Source organism: Periplaneta americana, chromosome 11 (genome assembly GCF_040183065.1).
Source record: "Periplaneta americana isolate PAMFEO1 chromosome 11, P.americana_PAMFEO1_priV1, whole genome shotgun sequence".
Classification (NCBI taxonomy): Eukaryota; Metazoa; Arthropoda; class Insecta; order Blattodea; family Blattidae; genus Periplaneta; species Periplaneta americana.
The window spans coordinates 172701813-172727599 of NC_091127.1; the positions used below are offsets into that span (position 1 = coordinate 172701813).

General features: G+C 33.7%; 1 protein-coding gene across 3 annotated transcripts in view; it reads right to left on the reverse strand.

The window, feature by feature from the left end:
• LOC138709609 (uncharacterized) overlaps window positions 1-25787 on the reverse strand; it is an 809429-nt gene that overhangs the window by 50519 nt on the left and 733123 nt on the right. The window lies entirely within an intron of this gene.

Consider the following 25787-nt stretch of genomic DNA (forward strand, 5'->3'; position numbering starts at 1 on the left):
CATTATTACCCTCCCATTTTTCCAACCAATTCCTTTTATACAAAATGATCTGAGAACCCAATACAGAAGACACTCCTTCTTTTAATTTGTACCCGTTCCTTGCTTTCTGAACAAAATTATGTATACTGTATTGGTTTATATTGGCATTCTCGCATTTCAGCTACCTTCAGTGTATTGTAATATATGAAGAAATGAATATATAAACAACAGTTTTAAAGATATAAAATATATAAAATTCAATAATATGAACATTGCATACAAAAATGTACTGGTAGAAAGAAACATTGGGTGATATGCATAAAGTTATAGCATTACCTTTTGCTTTGACTGTAGGACAAGCATGTCAATTGATGCCCACAGGAGCAAGCGCACGCTTTAGAGCCCAGGAGAGCCTGAGCACTTTACAGCGGAAAGGAAAGAGACAGACGAAAGAGGTATTATATGACGCTTGGTCGACCTATATTCAGGGATGGCCAGCACTGATTCAATAGATAAAGGGAAGAGAACTTATTAAAACTGTATCCATGTTAATTTTTAGATTTGCCTGAGAAGTATAAGTGCATTATAAGAATGTAAGTTTTAATTTTAATGCTCATTTTCCACAAGTTTGATTTTTTTATTCAAAAGAAATATTTTCTCAACTTTTCGTATAGAAAAGTCAAATTTTCAGGTATAGGCCTTTTATTTAGTAGCCTTACAGAATGTTTTCGTAAATTTAATATACCATATATACGTATTACTGAAGATAGTGTATTGAAAATTTTGAAAATATTCGCATGGAAATTGTTTGTAAGGAAATGAATTAACAAAGCAACTACTGTTACATCATAAGCAAAAGATATGTGCCCATGTGTTGTAAAAATGTCAACTCTATAGCCTCAGCAGATTTCGAGAAAATAATTTCATATTTTGATGATAGGAAGTTGCTCACAAATATCACCTTAAAAGCATAATGCGATAAGAGTTTTGTTATGTAATATTAGTTACACTTAAAACAGATACAGTAGTTACGTAACTTTGCTTTGTACTGTAATATTGTTTTGATTAGTTTATTGATTACTTTGGTAAGGCTAAAAATACCATCAATATGAATGATATGTTTCATCCATTTAGTACAATATAGTTGTATTACTATGGAATTTATGTGAATATTCCTTCTTAACTCTTTATTATGTTATTAACATTTAAAACACAACTGCAATATTAAGAAATCAGTGTTAGTACTTTTGTTTTACAGACAATATAGAGAATATCAAACAGAAAGAAGCCATATAAAAATAATGACATAAAATTTCACGTTCCGTTTGAAGTTTGTGCACCACTGTTTTCTTAATCCAACAGGTTGCTTATTCATATATACAACCCTTCCTCTTTCCATACTTAGCGCTTGCTGCCCGCGCACGACATCAAGGTCAGAAAAATGCGCTTGCTTTGACATCATTGCTGTAGGAAATACTTGAAGTAGAAGTATATACTTTGTTTTGTATGCATAAACCTGATTATATCGATTACTGATGGTACTTCGGGTTTATCCACGAAGATCTGGTAGTTTTCGCCTTCCATGCATTTATGTTAATTTCTTGATGGGGAAAATTGATTGTTGTCCTTAAAATTTAGTTAGTTTAACAAGAAAATAGACAATTATGACGAAGTGGGAAGTGTAAAGAGATAGAAAATGAACAACTGCAGTTTGTTAATCTACTAAAAGAATACCCAGCATTATTAAACAAGTCGCAACTCCTGCCGCAAGAAGTGATGAAGAAAAAGCCATCCAGGCTATGAAAGTTGAGGTGGAAGTTTATAGCTGCAAAAAAAAATTGACGAAAAGCAAATTGTGAAGAAAATAAACAAGGTGAAAAGTAAAGTAAAGTCAAAATCAAACGGGCCCAAAATTTTATTCATTAAATTTACATTTAACCTAAAATAATGTAGGTTGACGGAGTTTTTTCACGGAAATTAAATGTGTTATAAATACAATATAGAATCATATTGCTAAAAATATATTGTTTTTAATAACAATAACAAAAATCAACTAACAGAATTCCAGTTAACTTATCTAAAAATCATCATTTGAGTAGTCCATTACAAAAATTGATTATATAACATTTTTTATTTGTAAAACGTTCATAACTTCTATAATCATGTTCTGATAGTTCTCGTCTTTCCTTGTAGGATTTTCTAGCGCGAATTTGCATAAATTCTGCCATTTTAAACAGTACAAAAGCATATGCTAAGCTAACAAAGTCTCAAACAGGGCAGACTACGATTTTTCTTAGAAGTAGAAATATATACTTCTTGTTATGCATACAAATAGTAGTTTATACTACCAATTCTAACATAAACTAAACACAGCCTTCCAGATCAACTTTCTACCACCCAGGAAATAATTTACTTTGGGTTTTTGTACATAAAGATCGTAGTATACTGTATACTACGAAATCCTCAGCAATAGTATTTACTTCAACTTTATGCATACCACCCAATAATGTACCTTTGTGAGACCTTGAAGTACTTTCATAACTCTCTGGAAATAAGCCAAGGGCTTTTAGGGGAAAGAAAAAACAAAACTTCAGAATGGTGAAATGAAATTTTTGGAGGCTGGCACTAAGAAATCCGCTGAAGAACCAAGTACTGAATCAGGAAACGAAAAGTGTAAGTTTTATGTGTAACATTCCAGAGATCTTGTGGTTTTCCATGTGGTCTGTCTCACTCCAATCTGTATATATAATTATAATGTGTCTCGTTTTTCATGTTGTCCATTTCCATTATCTCTAATTATTATAATGTATAAAAAAAAAGCCGCCCTAAATAAGGGTTCGAATAGATCGGCCTACTAATCAATTCATAAAGAATAATCATGAAAACCAATTGTGTGACAATTTGAAAGGAAAAAGAAAACATTAGGATAAATGATATGAAAACATAGGGAATCATTTACAATAAAAGTTTGTTGGGTACAAATGATTACTAATTACAGCTAAGGATGATTTCAACACATGAAATGCTATGGCATCAATCGTTGCATCAGAAATTTTAAATTCAAGTTGATTTAAAGTTTCTCGTGGGATCGTGCCACGGGCACCGAACATGAGCCCAAAAACTGTCCAATGTGTGATGTGGTATTGTGCTCCAAGATGCAGACAACAAGGCTCATATATGACTTGTTTTTCACGACACACCTCTTGTGGCTGTTGCTCATGCATCTCAAAACGGATTGTGGGATCAAGAATGACACCCTTATCCTTCTGCCGATCAATTATGATGATATCAGCCCGTCTAGTAGAGCCATCAGAAGAGGCGCAATCAACCTCCTCATAAACCTTATAGGAAGCATTCTGACGGATTGAAGCTGCGATGAGAGAACGAACCGTATTATGTCTGTTGATTCGGAGCAATTCTCCATGATGGCAGAAACCCAAGACGTGAGGAAGCGTTTCTTGCTCGTCGCATCTTCTGCAACGGGTTGAGTCAAGAGTTCTACCAGGGAGAGTACGTACAGGTATTGTATTACGGTTCATCTTAATGGCTTGCGTCCACTGACTGCTCGAAAGTCCCTTTTTGGTTGAGATCCACGAATTACCTTTCTTCCAGTGAGAATAGTAAACAACTCCCAAACCTTTACTTTTCAATTTGCTCCATTGATGAAAAGAATATTCACCCAATGGATGTATTTGGACTAATATGTGGCACTGCATCTCTATTGACTGAGATGCACTATCGAATATGCCGATACCATTGATTATTGAAAGTTGAATGGATATTTCGAGCTTCATTATCACAAAATCCACTTGAAAAGTATTCCTCAAGAGCAGGATTTTCCTTAAACCAGTTTTCTTAAAAGCAGGAATTGATTACATTATTCTTATGGCAAGTTGGCTGAGACTTAACAGATTTTCCTTAAAAACAGGGTTTTACTATATCTTGATATTAATATAAAATAAATAACAGATTCCAGCAGTATTATGAAACATTACAACGAAAGCTACTTGGAATTTTCTCTGCTTTTCATAAAACGTACAAAAATTTTTTTTTCTAGCATTATTATGTAAAACTGAAAATAGGGATTTAATTAAATAAATGAAAATTTAACACCTTGAAGCATCTAATATTTGCTTCCTGAGAGCAGCCACAGGTAAACAGACCATAAATGTAATCTTGAAATTAAATCTTTTATTTAGTAGGTTATTTTACGACGCTGTATCAACATCTCAGGTTATTTATCGTCTGAATTAAATGAAGGTGATAATGCCGGTGAAACGAGTCCGGGGTCCAGTACCGATAGTTACTCAGCATTTGCTCATATTGGGTTGAGGGAAAACCCCACAAGAATAAACAGGTCCTGTAAAGTGATCAGTATAATGTGTTCTATTGATATTGATTGTAAAAAGGTAAAAGGTAAAGGTATCCCCGTAACATGCCATGAAGACACTTGGAGGGCATGGAGGTAGAGCCCCATGCTTTCCATGACCTCGGCACTAGAATGAGGTGGTGTGGTCGGCACCAGGCTCTGGCCGCCTTTTACCCCCGGGAAAGACCCGGTACTCAATTTTATAGGAGGCTGAGTGAACCTCGGGGCCATTCAATATTGATTGTACTATGATCAAATAGGAATCATGAGAATGCCAGCAGGCAAATGGCCAGTTCAAAGTAAGAAAATGAGCGATCAATTGGGTGCACTTGCCATGGGTAATTTAATTGAATTTAAATCTAAATTTTCCATTACAAGTACCGCTGAAAATGTCTGCCACCTTGTTGAATACATATCTCATACTCCTGGGATAAATTCTGAACTACACTGCAGCTCATCATGAGTAATTATTATGCAAGGATTTGTTTCTTATACTTTGGGTGTAATATCTCGTAGGAAAAAAAAAAATTACACATGAATTGAAATTGTGAGATCTATGGGACCGAAAATTTATGGTCTATCCGATTCCTAATTTCAAAAAACGTATGCAATAATCAGCAATGTGCATGATTATATTATTTCCTGTTGAAAATGCACTTCGAATTTCTTCATCACATGTGTGAGTAGGGTTGCCAAATATTTTTGAAGAAAATACGGGAGATTTAAGTGGTCTAAAATATTTTACGTAGAAAACTGACAAATTATTCAATCCAGTTAGCAGTACTAAAAACAGCTTTATTCTACATTTTGGTAATTGGGCTTAAATTAAAAGTATTTTGAAACATTTTGCCTCGCGTAATAATTCCAAAAAATTGTAAAAATTCCCTACGTGAGTACTTGAAGTTGACTATGATTTGCAGTTCTGATTTCCTCCTGTTTCGAACATCTGTTCACTTACTATTCATGAGAGAAAACTCTCTCTGTATGAGCTTTGCTGCCTGGTATGCTTCCAACACATCTTACTTATTTTTTATTAATTTGTGACTCTTAACACTGTTTGATTTTAAACTAGTGAGCCCTGAAACTATTTCTAGCAAAAATTACCTTCTACAGAGACTTATCATTTCAGAGCATCTCTGGAACAACAGAATCCATCATATAAATCATCTTCAACCACGTAAAAATTAAATGTTTCAAATAGATTTTTACATTATGCAAAAATAAGGAAGAAAAATGCTCTAAGAGAAGGGAAATATGGGAGGGTTGGCAACCCTGTGTGTGAGTTCATTAAATTGTTACCCAAGAGTTATTTCAAGCATATGTTTTTGCTATTATTGTATCATAGAAATTATTGATCCTGATATTCTTTTAGCACTAACCTCTTAATAATATTGTCAAGTTTTCTCCCCCTCCCCCCATTGAAACATGCTTTCTTTTCTGGTTCGTCTTGTTAAAACTATTTATTGCATGTTTTCCCCCTAATGTAGTATATAAATTGCATTGTTATGAAGCATGTTAACTTCGTGTTCAGTTACTAATAGTCTGGTGCTTTATGAATGCTTTTGTTTTAGTACACGAGTATAAAATAGTCATCCTTAAATACCCATTGTTGTAACAAAAGCCTTACATAATGCATTCTGAAACAGTCAAGCAAACACAATGATGGAATATCTGTATTTCAGTGGCATAATATATCAGGAAGACAAGGTCATTGTTTGTAAGAGATAGGTTTAGATATTCGTAGACAAATCAGTTTTTATCAGTTCAGTAAAAGTTCATGGCTATACTTTCTCTCTGATAAACCAGCGCTTACTGTTAACACCCTCAATGAAAGCGAGTAAATCAGGTCATTTGTCAAGAAAATACATTTGTACAAATGAATTTGAGGAATAATTTACAATTCATGTTGAGAAATAGTCAGCTAAGCCTCTTGTTAATAACATATATCAAAATATAATTAATTATTTATTCCGTCTTATGGCTTAAGCCTTGATTGCATATAAAAGAAAACACTGATGTGTTACATTTTATTTAGTCTTAATACTAACGTTTTCGCCTTTGTAGGGCATCTTCAGGTACGAGATATAACAGATATCATCTAAAATCAATTACAAAAACTTTGTTTTACATTTGGAAATGACATAACTGGAGTAAAAATATGGCATAGTGACAATATTAATCATTCAAAACAACATTAAAAAGATCATGTCAAATATTAAAAACAAATTAAAACGACGTAAGTTTTCACAGCTATGAAGTAATACTGAATACGTGATGTAGATCTCAATACATTGGTGTCCTAAATATATTGTGCTGTTGCAAATAACTTGTTGAAAGTGAATAGAGAGAGTAGAAATCAATGTGCTGATCATAGTAAAATCAATAAATTACTAGAAATATAAAAACCTGATATTAAGGTAAGTAAGGTAATAACTGCCTCCCATTGGAGGTAGCCCAGAAGGACTCAGTATACTCTCCTACATGAATTTTGCAATATTAAATGTTTACATAAATTTTGTAGAAAGAAAATTAAAATAAACATATATGAATAGAAAGTGAATTAAAAAAAAATTAAACAGAGTGAATATGATGACTCAGAATTTGGCAAGAGCGTTTCAAAACTGAAGTTATGATGTCAGCAGTAAGTGTCTGTGGTAGTTCAAAAGTTTTCCTGAAGCGTTCAAAGAACTTGGGAATCACACCACGAGCTCCAATAAGAAGACCAATCACCTCAATGTCTTCAAGCTGGTATTTTGCTTTGAAGTAATCAACTGTTGGCAGATAAATGTTGATCTTTTCTTGATTGACATCCTCCGGCTGGCTACTCCCCGTTTCAATCCTTATGGTAGGATCAATTATATATCCTTTCTTGGTAGTCTGGGAATAGCTATGATGTCAATACGTCTAGAGGAGCCATTAGTAGCAAGGCAAAAAACTTCCTCTTCTACTGTCCAAGACTTTTTTCTTAAAGCAGTTGCAATTAAGGATCGAACATGATGGTGTCTGGCATTTCGGAGGAGTAAACCTCTGTTACACTGACCTTGGACGTGGGCAAGGGTTTCAGTCTTCGGGCAGCCATGTCTGCACCGGGATCCGTCCAAAGAGCGACCAGGTACTCCTCTAACTGCTGCTAAATTGGCATTCATTTTGAGGCAGGTTACCCATTCAGATGTAGATAGTCCAGACTTATTAAAAATCCAGGCGTTGGCTTTAGGTACTTGGCTGTACAATTCTACACCTCTGCCTCTTCCAGGCATTACTTTCCATGATTCGAATTCTGCATTTCTTAAAAGAAAATATGACTGATTTCGTTGGAGCGAGTAAAATTCTTGTTAAGTGTTCTGTGCTCTCCTACGTATTCAGTATTACTTCATAGCTGTGCAAACTTACGTCGTTTTAATTTGTTTTTAATATTTGACATGATCTTTTTAATGTTGTTTTGGATGATTAATATTGTCACTATGTCATATTTTTACTGTCATTTCCAAATGTAAAACAAAGTTTTTGTAATTTATTTTAGATGATATCTGTTATATCTCGTACCTGAAGATGCCCTACAAAGGCGAAAACGTTAGTATTAAGACTAAATAAGATATAACACATCAGTGTTTTCTTTTATATGTAATCAATGCTTAAGCCATAAGACGGAATAAATAATTAATTATATTTTGATATATGTTATTAACAAGAGGCTGACTATTTCTCAACATGAATTGTAAATTATTCCTCAAATTCATTTGTACAAATGTACGCTTAAGCCATACGAAAGAATTATATTTTGATATATGTTATTCATTTGAGGAAGTTTAGACATTAATTAATTGGAATGTATTAGGAAAAAATGTAAATTTTCCATATCAGGTATTAGGTTTCCAGATCCAGTCCGTAAATAAAGAAGCTACAATGGCCACTAGTTGAGGTTACTTTGTACCACTTTATGAGCTTTCCTAAATTTACCTGCTGCTATGCAGGCAATTGTGGTTAATGACAAAACTTGCCCATCAGCATTTAGTTTGAACCTTCTAGTTTAAGATCTTCAAGCTGAATCGCATGTTATATTGTAATGTAATAATTAATTATTCAGTCATTAATGGGTGGCCTAAAGTTACCCCTCAAAAGACTAACTTTGTGCCACATACGATTTTTATATGTGGAACAAAGATAGACTGTTAGGAGTTAGCAATGTGCAACATTATCTTACAGTATACAACTGAAGAGAACACAGGAACAGAAAGTTTAAGAAATTATCTATTTAATAAATTATTACAGAACTTCAAATGTGAATTTTTATCACGATCATAATCAGCATTGAAAACAGATCACAGATTCATTTAAGACATGTCAATTCAGTTACTTTTACGCAGATCCCCATAGGTACGCCAATTCTTACATGCGAGAACTCAGAGAGAGGTTGGACAGTCATGAAAATATTTTCAGTGTCGTAATCAGTAAGTGTGTCTTCTCTATTGGGCCACCTCAATGTTTCTAGCTCTACTACATGCAACTCAGTCACACATCATTATTATTCGAAACAGTTCATCTTCGTAACAAATGACAACATACTGTCCACTAGAAAGTCTAAACGCAGTATTCGTATGTCTAAATAATAATAATATTAAACTGCCCCCCAGACTGCCCTTACAGACTCAGTATATCCTCAAAAAAATTATTATACATATGTAAACATAGATATTAAATTTTAAAGAAGGGAAACAAAGAAAAGGGCGTGAAAAATTACAATTGCTATTAATGTGGCACCATGTGATTAATTAGGATTTGGCAGGACTTTTTTTAACTATTGTGAATGCTCATATTTAAATGCATTTATTTTAACATTATTACTGTTCTCGTTCTCGATGTCATTTCCGTTTCTGGTTTATTGTGAACCAGCCCTTACCGGTACTAGAGTATATTGGAAATCAGTGGGTTAAAAGCCCCTTAATTATATATATATATATATATATATATATATATATATATAAAATACAGTAACTGAAATTTCGTGATTTTATAATTATGAAAGAAAATTAAAATACCATAATAGAATGTACCGGTATCGAAGAAGTAGCCTACTCGATGCTTTATTAAATTTTCTTAAATTCATTGTCATCTTTTCCTTGAAATCAGATCCATTTTTTTTCAGCAGTTTAAAAAGATACGAGATTGTTCTGTGTGAATAAATTTATCTCATGAATGATGAGAATAATGGAAATTTTAAATTGATTCAACATAACCTATAAAAGGTAAAGGTATCCCCGTAACATGCCATGAAGGCACTTGGGGGGCATGGAGGTAGAGCCCCATGCTTTCCATGACCTCGGCACTAGAATGAGGTGGTGTGGTCGGCACCACGCTCTGACCGCCTTTTACCCCCGGGAAAGACCCGGTACTCAATTTTTTTATAGGAGGCTGAGTGAACCTCGGGGCCATTCTGAAAGTTTGGCAACGAGAAAAAATCCTGTCACCACCTGGGATTGAACCCCGGACCTTCCAGTCCGTAGCCAGCTGCTCTACCAACTGAGCTACCCGGCCGCCTTCAACATAACCTATAAATAATAATAATAATAATAATAATAATAATAATAATAATAATAATAATAATAATAATAATAATAATGCTTCATATATTCTAGCAGAGTTAAGGCGTGAGATCTTCTCTTCCACTCAACCAGAGAATAAAAAGGAAACAGATACATGATAATATTATAATATTAATACAAAGAAAGTTATAAGTATACTAAAACAAAATCGGAACAGAATAGGACAGACAGGCAGATCATTCCAAACACAGTAAAAGAACACATTAAAGCAATAACCAGAGGACACAATACATCTACATACGCCGATCACATAACCAATGCTAACCATACATACAATAACATAAATGCGGACATGGAAATCCTACACATACAACCCAAGAACCAAAAACTCAACACACTAGAACAATACGAAATATACAAACACACTGAAACACACCCCGATCAAATTCTCAACACACAGATCAATTTCAGAACACACACACTATTTGACTCCACTTTTCAACAATCAAACGCACCCACACAACAGGCAGAGAAGTACGAGATGACGCCGAGATCTAGTAGGCTCTGAGGATGGTGTGATGAAGCACCGAAACAGCTGTAAGCCGCACAGACTTACATAATTAACATGAGTAAGTTCACTAGTTAATCAATTACTTATAGAAAAATATGCATAAGCCAGAAGATTATCGAACTTAAATATTTACCCGGTACTTAAAGTAGATCACAAATTTAATTATGTGATTACTTAATTACCTAGTTACAATTATGAATTATAATATACCCTGGGACACAGTGCGATGTAAAATAAGATGTTTCACTTAGGACTTGAAAGCGTTAAGGTCGTGCAGCTCCTAACATCTGTACAGTAGGTAGGTAATGAATTGCAAGAAAGGATAGTGTCTATCTTACTAATAAATATTTATAATAAGAATTGTGCGACTACTAAGTTATATTTTTGAACTCGTGAAAATTGATACAAGCAGCACACGGTTAGCAATTTCACATGCTTCATTAATGGCGCACATACATTATTGATTCGATGCCTGCAGATATAATTTAACGCACAAATTAATCGAATAATTGAGGTTGCTGATTGATTTCTGTCATCAATGGTATAGATCTGCAGGCACCATAAATTAATACACACATTTTATTTAAGCTACATCTTACATTAGACTACTAGACTTCAAGTATAGGTAAATGAAGAATACATAATTTTATTTGTGACTAGCCGTACCCGTGCGCTCCGCTGCACCCTTTAGAAATAAATATAAAGTAATTACATAATTAAAATAGGACATTTGATCCAGGGAACATTCGTGTTTGATAGAAGGATAAATCGTTTAATATGTTACTTAATTTAAATTGCATCCAAATAATTAAAATGCGATCATTTTGGTCCAGGGACACTCATTTGGTGCAATGACAATTCCTTTCACATGTTTCTTAATTTTTATTACATGCAACCATAGTTTAATGAAGATTGATATCATTTTGATTTAATGTGTATATTTTATTTTACTTGCTATATGTTTCCATTGAATTATGCTAATAACTTAATTTTAATCCTTGTTTTCTACATATTCAGTAAATAGCGCTTGGCCCACTATGGTTCTGAACCCTTCAAATAAATTAAATTATATTATATAATATTACATATTATATTATATTATATTATATTATATTATATTATATTATATTATATTATATTATATTATATTATATTATATTATATCATATCAGAAGTTACTGTAATAACAGTATAGCATGTCCATCTAGAGAAACTACACTTTCCAATGGTGAAATAATAATTAATTATACAAATCGGTTAATTTAGCTTCCGATATTACTTCATACAAACACAGAAACATTCTCTGTAGGCTATCTTTCATAGTTTTCGATTGTTGTTGTCCAAGGCCCCTTATAGACGAAGTCATTTGTTTTTTAATTCATTACACGGCCTTAGATGGCAGTTATTTTAATTTTAAAACCCATTTATCTCATTAAATATCAGTCCTATCAACATTTTTCAAGGAATAAAACTTACCGGAAATTACTTTTAAAGAAACTTTTGTTATGTAACATTTTTCACAAAAATCAATAATAAGCGAGATATTTCGATTTATTTAATTCAGGCCCCTTATAACCAATCTTTTAAATTATGTATTTTGAATGCCATATAGCCTAAAATCTAAGTTACAACGAACATAATTTATATTCCAATTTTCATCGAAATCCGTTCAGCCATTATTGCGTGAAAAGGTAACAAACATACAGACAGACATACAAACAAAAATTTCAAAAAAGCGATTTTCGGTTTCAGGGTGGTTAATTATATATATTAGGACCAATTATTTTTGGAAAATCGAAAATTACCAGAAAAATTTCGGCTACAGATTTATTATTAGTATAGATGACAAAATTTTAACATAATATGGAAATGAAAATGAGTATCCCATTACTTTATTGGCTAAATCACTTGCTTTCAACACTGGATGTCCATCTTAAAATTTTTGACAAAACTAAAAATAAATTTGATGATATTGAGATCTGTCCATTCTTTCCTTTTCCTCCTAGTGCTCTATAAAATTAAAACTTTGTAAAGGAGACCGCCATTAATTGATTCTTGTAGTTATAATTTGTATAAAATAATGCTTCTATTTATTAATTTTTTCTTAATGCTGCTAGTTTATTTTATTAATATTTTTTCTTAAGAAAAATATTAATAAAATAAACTAGCAGCGTTTCTCACAAAATAAATGCATAGAAACCTGCAGCTACCTCATAAATACTTGCAGTAAAAATTTCATCCAGATTGATTAATATTTGGCATAAGAAAGTTGGTATTGAATAAAAAAAAATGAACCCAGAAAAATAGATTTGAAAATAAAATAAATATTTATGCAAATTAATATTCTCCTCCGCTACATTCATCTAGTAACTTCAGGGAGCCAACAAAAAGTTACTAGACTTGTAATCAGAAATTTTAAAAAAGAATTCTTCGATGAAAAACAATTTTGACAGCTCTTTAAATTCCACGCCCCCTTCCAGCCTTAATTTAAAAAGTGTAAACATACGAGTATTTGTAATCAGAATTGAGCTGAATCCATTTCGGGTATGAAAATATAAATTCTGAATAAGTGAAATAGCTAAAAAAAAATTTGGAAAAATTTTAATGATTTTCAGTGGAGTCTTCCCTTAAGAATCCATTGTTGACGACGAGACAAATTAATGAACTTCTGATGCATTACCTAGCGTGTTAAAACACAAGACCGTGGAGGAAATTACGAAACTGTATTATGCACTTAATTTATAATAGAGCCCATTTATGCAACAAGTTAGCGTTTTAAGCACGAAAAGTGCAGACTGGCGAGTGCTTAAAACGCTAGTTTCGCACGTGTTTCATAAAAGATTTTTTAATAGACAGTCGCTCGAGAATCCCTAATGTAGCCTATCTACATTATCTATACTAATAATAAATCTGTAGCCGAAATTTTTCTGGTAATTTTCGATTTTCCAAAAATAATTGGTCCTAATATATATAATTAACCACCCTGAAACCGAAAATCGCTTTTTTGAAATTTTTGTTTGTATGTCTGTCTGTATGTTTGTTACCTTTTCACGCGATAATGGCTGAACCGATTTATATGAAAATTGGAATATAAATTAAGTTCGTTGTAACTTAGATTATAGGCTATATGGCATTCAAAATACATTATTTAAAAGGGGGGTTATAAGGGGGCCTGAATTAAATAAATCGAAATATCTCGCTTATTATTGATTTTTCTGAAATATGTTACATAACAAAAGTTTCTTTAAAACTGATTTCCGATCAGTTCTATTCCTAACACAAATTTTGATAGGACTGATATTTAATGAGATAAATGAGTTTTAAAATTAAAATAACTGCCATCTAAGGTGGTGTATTGAAATAAAAAACAAATGACTCCGTCTATAAGGGGCCTTGGACACAACAATCGAAAGCTATGAAACATAGCCTACAGACAATGTTTCTGTGTTTGTATGAAGTAATATCGGAAGCTAAATTAAACGATTTGTATAATTAATTATTATTTCATCATTGGAAAATGTACTTTCATTAGATAGACATAATGCTATAATGTTATTACAGTAACTTGTGAGTGAATTGAGGACAGGTAAGATTAAAATAGCTTCTTATGCACAGAAAACTTGATAGGTTATTCTGTATATTCATTTCCTGTATTTCTTATAATAATGTTTATGAACATATTCATTTTTATCTCAGAGAATTAACGAACAACGAGAGTGTATTGATTTAGTATGCAGTAATAGTACGTTAGCTTAGCAATCCATTATTTTATAATTCAAATTTTAACTATGCTCAATTGAATCGTGTTAAAATACATAAAATACATATGCAATAAATGCAATGCAAAAAAATTGGGTAATGAGCCAAGCAGATTATGTTGCGCTGTTGTAAAAGTTGTTCCTCCTGAGATTCAAGAGCTCCCACAACAAATTAAAAAATTTCTAATTCGAGTACATCCGTCATCAACACACTTTTTCATAATATAATATAATATAAACATAATAATAAATCTGTAGCCAAAATTTTTCTGTTAATTTTCGCTTTTCCAAAAATAATTGGTAATAACAATTAAGAAACATGTTAAATAAATTGTCATTGCACCAAATGAGTGGTCTCTGGATCAAAATGATCGCATTTTAACATTTTAAATACAATTTAAATTAAGTAACATATTAAACGATTTATCCTTCTATCAAACACGAATGTTCCCTGGATCAAATGTCCTATTTTAATTATGTAATTACTTTATATTTATTTCTAACGGGTGCAGCGGAGCGCACGGGTACGGCTAGTAAAAAGAATAAAATTGTTGATTCGTTCTCTCGCAATGGTGAACTTCTGATGTTAAAGACAAAATACATCTACGTTAGTATGGAAAGAGAGAGATTTCACGCCTTCGGATATAGTAGGCTATGGTGATTGTTTTGCTAGTCATTAGGAAGTTGTTTAAGTGGAGTATTTACGTTAGCTACGAGTATTTCTAATTAGCGTGTTTAAAAATGTTTTTAGGCACGGAAATTTACTTTTAAGCACGTTAATTTTTGGATGTGGAAATCAATTACTTTTCGATACCAAAATGAGAATCGAAAAATCGTCATTATGAAACGACTGTCTAAAAATCTTTTATGATACGAACGGATTATCTAATTTTTTCGATTAACCGTTCAGTTGAATCCCTTCATTATCACGCATAATAATAAATAATGAGTGTAAAATTAAATAACAAAAGTTAGATAAGCAGTGTTAGTAAAACAATTATACACTAAACATCGATACAAGTAATACTAGTAATATTAATAATAGGCCTAGTAGCATGAGACAATTTGAATGTTTGAAATGTTATTATATGTATAAACTTAAAAAAAATTGAAACAACCACTACTGGTAACGGTAATTAGGCCTAATTGATAAATGCTTTCTTAGTTCATTTTTAGATTTTTCAATGTCTGACAGTCGGTAGTACATCCTAAAGCAAATACTCTTCTATCTCATTTAAAGCGTCTAAAAGCGTTCAGATATGGAATTTTGTTTCAGCTGTCACTTTTCGAGACGATATTGCTTATGGCAGAGAAGAATTGCAATTGGCCTGAAGACAGACAAAGCTGCTCCACAAGTGTGTTACCGCTGCGGCGTTTCATGCAAAGCAGGGGTGTACAGCTTTCTTCGACAGAGCCATAACATTTACAAAATTTAGTTTATTTTATTTTATATATGGAGTCTGCCTTAATGATCCTGAAGTTGTAACTAAGGTGAATAAATTTTCATTATTGTTAAGCGAAATGGAATTCCAGAGCCGTGGAAACGATAGAATATACAGACAGATGACGAATAGAAGACCGCAGTCAAGAAATGCTTTAAAATGGTACTAGAATGGGACTTGGATGGCATAATGATTCCTAACTTGAGGTAACAGGAAAACTGCCAACTGCGATTTGTTGCCAAACTGTCACTACGGCTATTTCAATTAATATCCTAGGTCTGACGTAACTCGAACCTGAACCGTCTGCGTCACAGGCTAATGGTCTAGGCCAGTGGTTCCCAAACTGTGGTTAGCCAATTTCCATGGGTGTCTCGGAACCTTCCTAGGGGTTCGTCAACATATATTCGTAATGGCGAACTTTGGTGGTATTATTATTATTATTATTATTATTATTATTATTATTATTACTATTATTATAAACACAATTAGTATAATATCGTCACAGAAATCACATTCATACCTCAGTGTTTACAAATTATATTTTCCAACTAGCCGTACCCGTGCGCTCCGCTGCACCCGTTAGAAATAAATATAAAGTAATTACATAATTAAAATAGGACGTTTGATCCAGGGAACATTCGTGTTTGATAGAAGGATAAATTGTTTAATATGTTACTTAATTTAAATTGCATCCAAATAATTAAAATGCGATCATTTTGGTCCAGAGACACTCATTTGGTGCAATGACAATTCCTTTAACCTGTTTCTTAATTTTTATTACATGCAACCATAGTTTAATGAAGATTGACATCATTTAGATTTAATGTGTATATTTTATTTTACTTGTTGTAGGTTTCCATTGAATTATGGTAATAACTTAATTTTAACCCTTGTTTTCTACGTATTCAGTAAATGGCGCTTGGCCCACTATGGTTGTGAACCCTTCAAATAACTTAAATTATATTATATAATATTACATATTATATTATATTATATTATATTATATTATATTATATTATATTATATTATATTATATTATATTATATCAGAAGTTACTGTAATAACATTATGGAATAATGTCCATCTTGAGAAATTACACTTTCCAATGGTGAAATAATAATTAATTATACAAATCGGTTAATTTAGCTTCCGATATTACTTCATACAAACACAGAAACATTCTCTGTAGGCTATCTTTCATAGCTTTCGATTGTTGCTGTCCAAGGCCCCTTATAGACGAAGTCATTTGTTTTTAAATTCATTACACGGCCTTAGATGGCAGTTATTTTAATTTTAAAACTCATTTATCTCATTAAATATCAGTCCTATCAAAATGTTTCAAGGATTAAAACTTATCGCAAATTATTTTTAAAGAAACGTTTGTTATGTAACATTTTTCACAAAAATCAATAAGAGAGATATTTCGATATATTTAATTCAGGCTCCCTTATAACCCCCCTTTTAAATAATGCATTTTGAATGCAATATAGCCTAAATTCTAAGTTACAACGAACTTAACGTATATTCCAATTTTCATCGAAATCCGTTCAGCCATTATCGAGTGAAAAGGTAACAAACATACAGACAGACAGACAGACAGACAGACATACAAACAAAAATTTCAAAAAAGCGATTTTCGGTTTCAGGGTGGTTAATTATATACGTTAGGACCAATTGTTTTTGAAAAATCGAAAATTATCAGAAAAATTTCGGCTACAGATTTATTATTAGTTTAGATAATACAAATTCGCAAAACACATGTAATCAATATTCTCCTTGTCTCTCCGACCTGTTAAAAAGTCTGCAGACAGGATGTCTGAATCACTGTTTCCTTACAGCAGCACGTATTGGGATCATAAAACGTAATGGACTGTATTTTGAGCCGGGCTTCAGAAATTAATACAAAAACATTTTCCGTAAACTTCAAACTTCCCCATGGGAACATTAAGCTCCTTATTTACTTAAGCCTACTTACGGCTTTTAGAGAACCCGGAGGTTCATTGCCGCCCTCACATAAGCCCGCCATCGGTCCCTAGCCTGTGCAAGATTAATCCAGTCCCTACCATCATATCCCACCTCCCTCAAATCCATTTTAATATTATCCTCCCATCTACGTCTCGGCCTCCCCAAAGTATTTTTCCCTCCGGCCTCTCAACTAACACTCCATATGCATTTCTGGATTCGCCCATACGTGCTACATGCCCTGCCCATCTCAAACTTCTGGATTTAATGTTTCTAATTATGTCATGTGAAGAATATAATGCGTGCAGTTCTGCGTTGTGTAACTTTCTCCATTCTCCTGTAACTTCATCCCTCTTAGCCCCAAATATTTTCCTAAGCACCTTATTCTCAAACATCCTTAATCTCTGTTCATCTCTCAAAGTGAGAGTCCAAGTTTCACAACCATAAAGAACAACCGGTGATATAACTGTTTTATAAATTCTAACTTTCAGATTTTTTGACAGCAGACTGGATGACAAAAGCTTCTCAACCGAATAATAACAGGCATTTCTCATATTTATTCTGCGTTTAATTTCCTCCCGAGTGTCATTTATATTTGTTACTGTTGCTCCAAGATACTTGAATTTTTCCACTTCTTCGAAGGATAAATCTCCAATTTTTATAGTTCCATTTCGTACAATATTCTGGTCACGAGACATAATCATATACTTAGTCTTTTCGGGATTTACTTCCAATTCTATGGCTTTACTTGCTTCAAGTAGAATTTCCGTGTTTTCCCTAATCGTCTGTGGATTTTCTCCTAACATATTCCCATCATTAATTTCTCTAAATAGATTTACAAAACCTCTAATGGCAATTACATTAATATTCTCATTATAGAAATAGAAATATATATATATATATAAATATATAAATATATATATATATATATATATAAATATATAAATATATATATATATATATATATATTCTCCCTGTAACATAGTCCTAGTAAGCTTATATTAAATTAATTTTCATCATTTTACTAGCTATCTCAAATATTAAATTAATTATAATTCATTGAATTAAATTAGCTCATAAATTAAGTTACTGTTTTACCTTATAGATTTATCTAAATTTAAATAAATGTGTAGTGAAGAATATTGCTGGAGAACCTTTTAAGTGTAGTGTAAATATTTGTAATTTAAATTTATGTGTTGTATTGATTAAGGCTGGTTGAGTGGAAGAGAAGGCCTTATGGCCTTAACTCTGCCAGCGAAAATAAAACATTATTATTATTATTATTATTATTATTATTATTATTATTATCATCATCATCAGCATAGACAAGAAGCTGATGTAACCCGCTCAATTCCAAACCCTCTGTATTATCCTGAACTTTCCTAATGGCGTATTCTAGAGCGAAGTTAAAAAGTAGAGGTGTCAGTGCATCTTCTTGCTTTAGCCCGCAGTGAATTGGAAAAGCATCAGATAGAAAATGGCCCATATGGACTCTGCTACTTACAAAGTGTCTGTGCGACAAAACATTTTTCTAGGACTGTACCCAAATTTGCGAAAAGGAAATAATAACCAGTCTAACATGACCAGAATTTTCACATCAGTTAGCATTGTTTGCAATACCAACAAGAGAGCACATTCCTTCAAAATCAAGACACGGTAATGTTGGAGACGATCAACGATCAACGAAAGTGGCGAATATAACAAGAACTTTAAGTTGTCCCGTAATTTTATTTTTTTTTTAAATTTTAGTAGGTTATTTTACAACGCTTTATCAACGTCTCAGGTTATTTAGCGTCTGAATGAGATGAAGGTGGTAATGCCGGTGAAATGATTCCAGGGTCCAGCACCTAAAGTTACCCAGCATTTGCTCATATTGGGTTGAGGGAAAACCCCGGAAAAAACCTCAACAAGGTAACTTGCCCCGACCGGGAATCGAACCCGAGCCACTTGGTTTTGCGGCCAGACGCTCTAGCCGTTACTCCACAGGTGTGGACAGTAATTTGAAGACACCGAGAAAAATCGAGATAGCAGAGCTGGGAAATCGAACTCCGGTCATCACACTACTCGGTATCAAACACATTTAATTACAGATTTTAAGGCGCATTTTATATCGCTGTAGTGGCTTATTCTTAATTGAGTGTATAAATTAGTTTCTACAACCTCGTGAGGCCAGGCCAAACTTGGCGGTGGGCTGTGACATCCCTGAAGCGCGGATGTGCCACTGTGTGAAATATCGACCTTCCCTCCAGCCACCTCCATGCTCACACTCCAGAAGAAATGGCTCTCACACCTCATGTCTTCGAGCCTCACGCAGCGCAGCTCTGCTACACGCTGGTGCATTGATTGCCATGCCAAAGGGGCTAATTGTCTAGAAACACACACTCCCACACACATTCACAATGAAAATTAAATAAACATAACGTAAGCGTTAACTTAAGAATGTAAACGTTACGATAAAATCAAGAAGTCATAAGGCCCATTCACAATGAAAATTAAACATAAACATAACGTAAGCATAAAACCTTGTGTCCATGTTATTTAATGAAAGCATTCACAATGAATTACATAAGCATAAACTTAATCTTAATCATAAGACGTTAACATGAAAGTTTGCAAACTCCAAACTTTCATGCTTATGTTTATGCGATTTGGAAACAGTACACAAGCGGAAAGCGTGTTTCCACTTTTTGTTTAACATCTCATGGGCTTTGCCTACAGGCAATATTTTGATCTATTGGCCGTGATGATAGCTAGGCGCGGAACATGGAATCATATGACGAAAAGTTGATTATTTTACATCTCCGTTTCTTTAATTTCAAGTATTGAAAGCCATATACTGATGCCATTGTAGTTATTAGAAACATAAATTGAATAGCTACATCGTCAGTCATTGTGCAATTCTCCATTTTTATGTAATAGATTCTGTAGTTTTGTTGACTCGGTATGTTTGTTTCCACACACGTGTTATGTTTACGTTATGTTTAATTTTCATTGTGAATGGGCCTTGGCTACTTAAGTTTGTGGCATATGTTTATGTGCTTATGTTAATGTTTACGTTATGTTTAATTTTCATTGTGAATGAGCCTTTACCTTCATTCACGATGGGAACATAAACATAACAGCAAACATACTTGATAACCATGGAAACATAACAACGACGCCATTTCCTCATATTCTGTCGTATACTTCAGCGCTCCACGATTGTGTTCTGTTTGCAAATCACGTAAGCATAAGCATGAAAGTCTTGAGGCTCATTCACAATGAAAATTAAACATAACGTAAGCGTTAACTTAACGTTACAGTAAAATCAAGAAGTCATATCATCATTCACGGCGGGAACATAAACATAACAGCAAACATATTTGGTAACCGTGGAAACATAACAACACGATATTCTCATATTCTGTCGTATACTTCACCGCTCCACGATTGTGTTCTGTTTGCAAATCACGTAAGCATAAGCATGAAAGTTTGGAGTTTGCAAACTTTCATGTTAACGTCTTACGGCAATGTTTATGTCAATGCTTATGTGAATCATTGTGAATGATCCCATTTGGTAGCCTGGCCGCAAACTTCTGTGTTTATGTTACGGTTATGTTTAATTTTCATTGTGAATGGGCTTTAAGCCTAAGTATAATTCTATGTATTTTCAATTTATTTATTGTACGAAATGGAAATATAAAAATTGGAAATTTATCTTTTGAAGACGTGGAGAAGTTCAAATATCTGGAAGCAATAGTAACAAATATAAATGATACTCGGGAGGAAATTAAACACGGAATAAATATGGGAAATACCTGTTATTATTCGGTTGAGAAACTTTTATCATCCAGTCTGCTGTCGAAAAATCTGAAAGTTAGAATTTATAAAACAGTTATATTACCGGTTGTTCTGTATGGTTGTGAAACTTGGACTCTCACTTTGAGAAAGGAACAGAGATTAAGGGTGTTTGAGAATAAGGTGCTTAGGAAAATATTTGGGACTAAGAGGGATGAATTTAAGGACGATAGTATATTATACACACTATTTAAAGAGTGTAACTGATATCTTCTTATTTGAAGTGTTCTATCAGTGAGGAAGTGTGTTGTGTCAGTGAAGTCTATTGTTTAAGTGAAGTGTGTTTGTGTCAGTGAAGTGGCTGTGCAAAGTATTTTAACAGTGAAATGGTTTTGAAGTGTTAGTGAAATCAGGATAGAATCAGTGCAGTGAGTGAGTTGACAGCGAAATAAGTGTATTGCAGGTATGAACCTGTCACACCCGTGGGTCTTAGTTCGAACTTAGGATTAAGATACAAATTAGATTTACTTTAAATGTTATTTTAAGTGATCATGCTTCATTTAATTTTGGATGGTCGTTGTTGTTGTTGTTATTATTATTATTATTATTATTATTATTATTATTATTATTATTATTATTATTATTATTATTATTATTATTATTATTTATCATTATTATTTTTATTAGTTGTGTTTATTATTAATTGTCATTATTGAGTGTAATTAGTTACCACTGCCACCGGGTATATACCTATTTGCAGTGTGAATAAATACATACATTACTTACTTACTGGCTTTTAAGGAACCCGGAGGTTCATTGCCGCCCTCACATAAGCCCGCCATTGGTCCCTATCCTGAGCAAGATTAATCCAGTCTCTACCATCATATCCCACCTCCTTCAAATCCATTTTAATATTATCTTCCCACCTACGTCTCGGCCTCCCCAAAGGTCTTTTTCCCTCCGGTCTCCCAACTAACACTCTATATGCATTTCTGGATTCGCCCATACGTGCTACATGTCCTGCCCATCTCAAACGTCAGGATTTTATGTTCCTAATTATGTCAGGTGAAGAATACAATGCGTGCAGCTCTGCGTTGTGTAACTTTCTCCATTCTCCTGTAACTTCATCCCTCTTAGCCCCAAATATTTTCCTAAGCACCTTATTCTCAAACACCCTTAATCTCTGTTCATCTCTCAAAGTGAGAGTCCAAGTTTCACAACCATACAGAAGAGCCGGTAATATAACTGTTTTATAAATTCTAACTTTCAGATTTTTTGACAGAAGACTAGATGACAAAAGCTTCTCAACCGAATAATAACACGCATTTCCCATATTTATTCTGCGTTTAATTTCCTCCCTAGTGTCATTTATATTTGTTACTGTTGCTCCAAGATATTTGAATTTTTCCACCTCTTCGAAAGATAAATCTCCAATTTTTACAGTTCCATTTCGTACAATATTCTGGTCACGAGACATAATCATATACTTCGTCTTTTCGGGATTTACTTCCAACCCTATCGCTTTACTTGCTTCAACTAGAATTTCCGCGTTTTCCCTAATCGTTTGTGGATTTTCTCCTAGCATATTCACGTCATCCGCATAGACAATAAGCTGATGTAACCCATTCAACTCCAAACCCTGTCTATTATCCTAAACTTTCCTAATGGCATATTCTAGAGCGAAGTTAAAAAGTAAAGGTGATAGTGCATCTCTCTGCTTTAGCCCGCAGTGAATTGGAATAGCATCAGACAGAAGCTGGCCTATACGGACTCTGCTGTAAGTTTCACTAAGGCACATTTTAATTAATCGAACTAGTTTCTTGGGAATACCAAATTCAAGTAGAATATTATATAAAACTTCTCTCTTAACCGAGTCATACGCCTTTTTGAAATCTATGAATAACTGATGTACTGTATCCTTATACTCTCATTTTTTTCTCCAATATCTGTCGAATGCAAAAAATCTGATCAATAGTCGATCTATTAAATACATACATTATTATTATTATTATTATTATTATTATTATTATTATTATTATTATTATGCTAAGGATTTTGTTTAAAATCCATCACCCTCGGACGGGTTTGATAGAACCTGGCATGTGAACGCTGAGGACACAGACGACGATCCACGCTACGTCAGTGACAAGACAGGACCTTAAATATCACAAGCAATATGCAAGCAGTCATAAGGTGCGAGTGGGAAGCACAAACGCGTTTACCATCAATCAGATGCAGGCTACATCAAAGCTATCGTATGCTTGGCAGCCAGCAAAGTAATAAGTGGACACGCATATCCATCATGCATATTTATCATCTACTTGCAGATTCTCAGCGAGGTCCGAAATTGCAACTCTACCTTATCAGCGAGATACGAGACATCGTGTGATTTCAGTCTATAAAGAGGTGAGCGACCCGGAACAGGGGAAACCGAATCTCCCCCGAAGAGGTAATAAATTAGGGCAGACTTCGTGGGGAGAGCTTCGATTCCTTTTCCTGGTTGCCTCGACTCATACTAATTGGAAAGACACTTCGATTTAAATGATCCAACCTTATTACCTCAAGGGTTCACTGGGGAATATCACTTCATACTTTGTCACTTACAAGTGGTGTCCAATATTCTGTTGGCCAAGTGTTTGCATCTGAACCGTATCCTTCTTCGGAACCAGATATAGAACAAATATTTAGAAAATATTCATTGAATTGGACTATGGCTTGTAGGTAGCATTTGCAATTAAAGTGGGATGCACAGAGTGGTAAAAGTGGTGAGATTGGATACTTAACAGTAGAAAGGTGCAAAGTGTAAAATTTATGGACAGTATTTTATTAATAAATAACTTTTGATCTTGAACAATTTTAAGACAATTTAACAATTTCAGTACAAAAACACACAAGAATAGGCTTGTATAAAACCTTAGCACAGCCAGTATTAAGCTATGGTAGTGAAGCGTGGACTGTGAAGAATAAAGATGTCAGTAGAATAACAGCAAGTCAGATGAGGTTCATGAGAGCAACAGCTGGATATACTCGCTGGGATCATAAAAAAATGAGGACATAATGCAAGAACTTCAAATAGAACCCATTATGCAGTTCATCAGCAAATATCACCTTCAGTGGAAGGGTCATCTCGAACGAATGGATCGATGCAGAATTCCAAAAGCAATGTTTCATTACCATCCGCATGGCAAAAGATCTCTAGGTCGTCCGAAGAAGAGATGGACTGAAGATTCTAGTTTGAGATCGTAACAGGCCACTCGGCCTAATACTTGTTAGGAAGACGACGACAATTTTAAGAATATATTTTTTTTAGAATTGACTTGATAGTACTTACGAAAAATTTTTAGCAATCCTTATCAATAGTCTGATGTTACTACTAAAATTAACACACTAAGAGACAAACAAACTTTACAATTTATGAAAGGTGTCAAGTCCCATGAACATTTATTAGGTAATATGATCTATTATCCACAGATCTGTTAATTTCTGCAAATATTTCAATTAAATTGATTTTGCAGACTGGAAGCAAATCTCCCTCACCACTTGGAACTGAACATCGGGGACTTTCATCATGATTATCATACGTTCTATGTTGACTGGTATGACAGTAGAGAGACACAATAGAAATGTTGATTGATAAAAATTATGGTTTATTTAACGACGACCGCAACTGCAGAGGTTATATCAGCGTCGCCGGTGTGCCGGAATTTTATGCAGAAGTTCTTTTACATGCCAGTAAATCTACTGACATGAGCCTGTCGCATTTAAACACACTTAAATGCCATCGACCTGGGCCGGGATCGAACCTGCAACCTCGAGCATAGAAGGCCAGCGCTATACCAACTACGCTACCGAGGCCGACTGGTGATTGATAATGTTGTTTAATCTTGGTCATAAAACTTAGAAAATAAAGCTATTTTCTACTCTGGTGTCAGTTCACTGCTTTTCATGCCCCTTAAAATAAAGAAAACGTGCTAATTTAATGATATTTCCTCCTTTTTATGGATTTTTAACACTAACAATTGAAACGTTTAAAACAAACCAGCTGTGTCGTCTAGAAGCAATACATTATGTTTCTATGAGATTCATAGTTCTACATGACCTACGTATTATGTTGTATATAGGATTTACCTACGCTGATCTTCCTGTTTATGGAAAGCACCACAATATATAATCAATAATGCCTTTTGCCATAACTTCACTATTAACACAACAAATAAACAACGGAGGAAAATCAAAACGAATGGCACATTGCACTTTTTATGAGAGAACCCTGGTAGCTTCGTACCACTGCCATCTTTTACTGGTCTTAATAACTTTCTACAATGTTCCTTGGACCTAGCCTTGTTGATATGTAATGCCCCTTGGCATTTAGCATCATTTTAGTGAAAT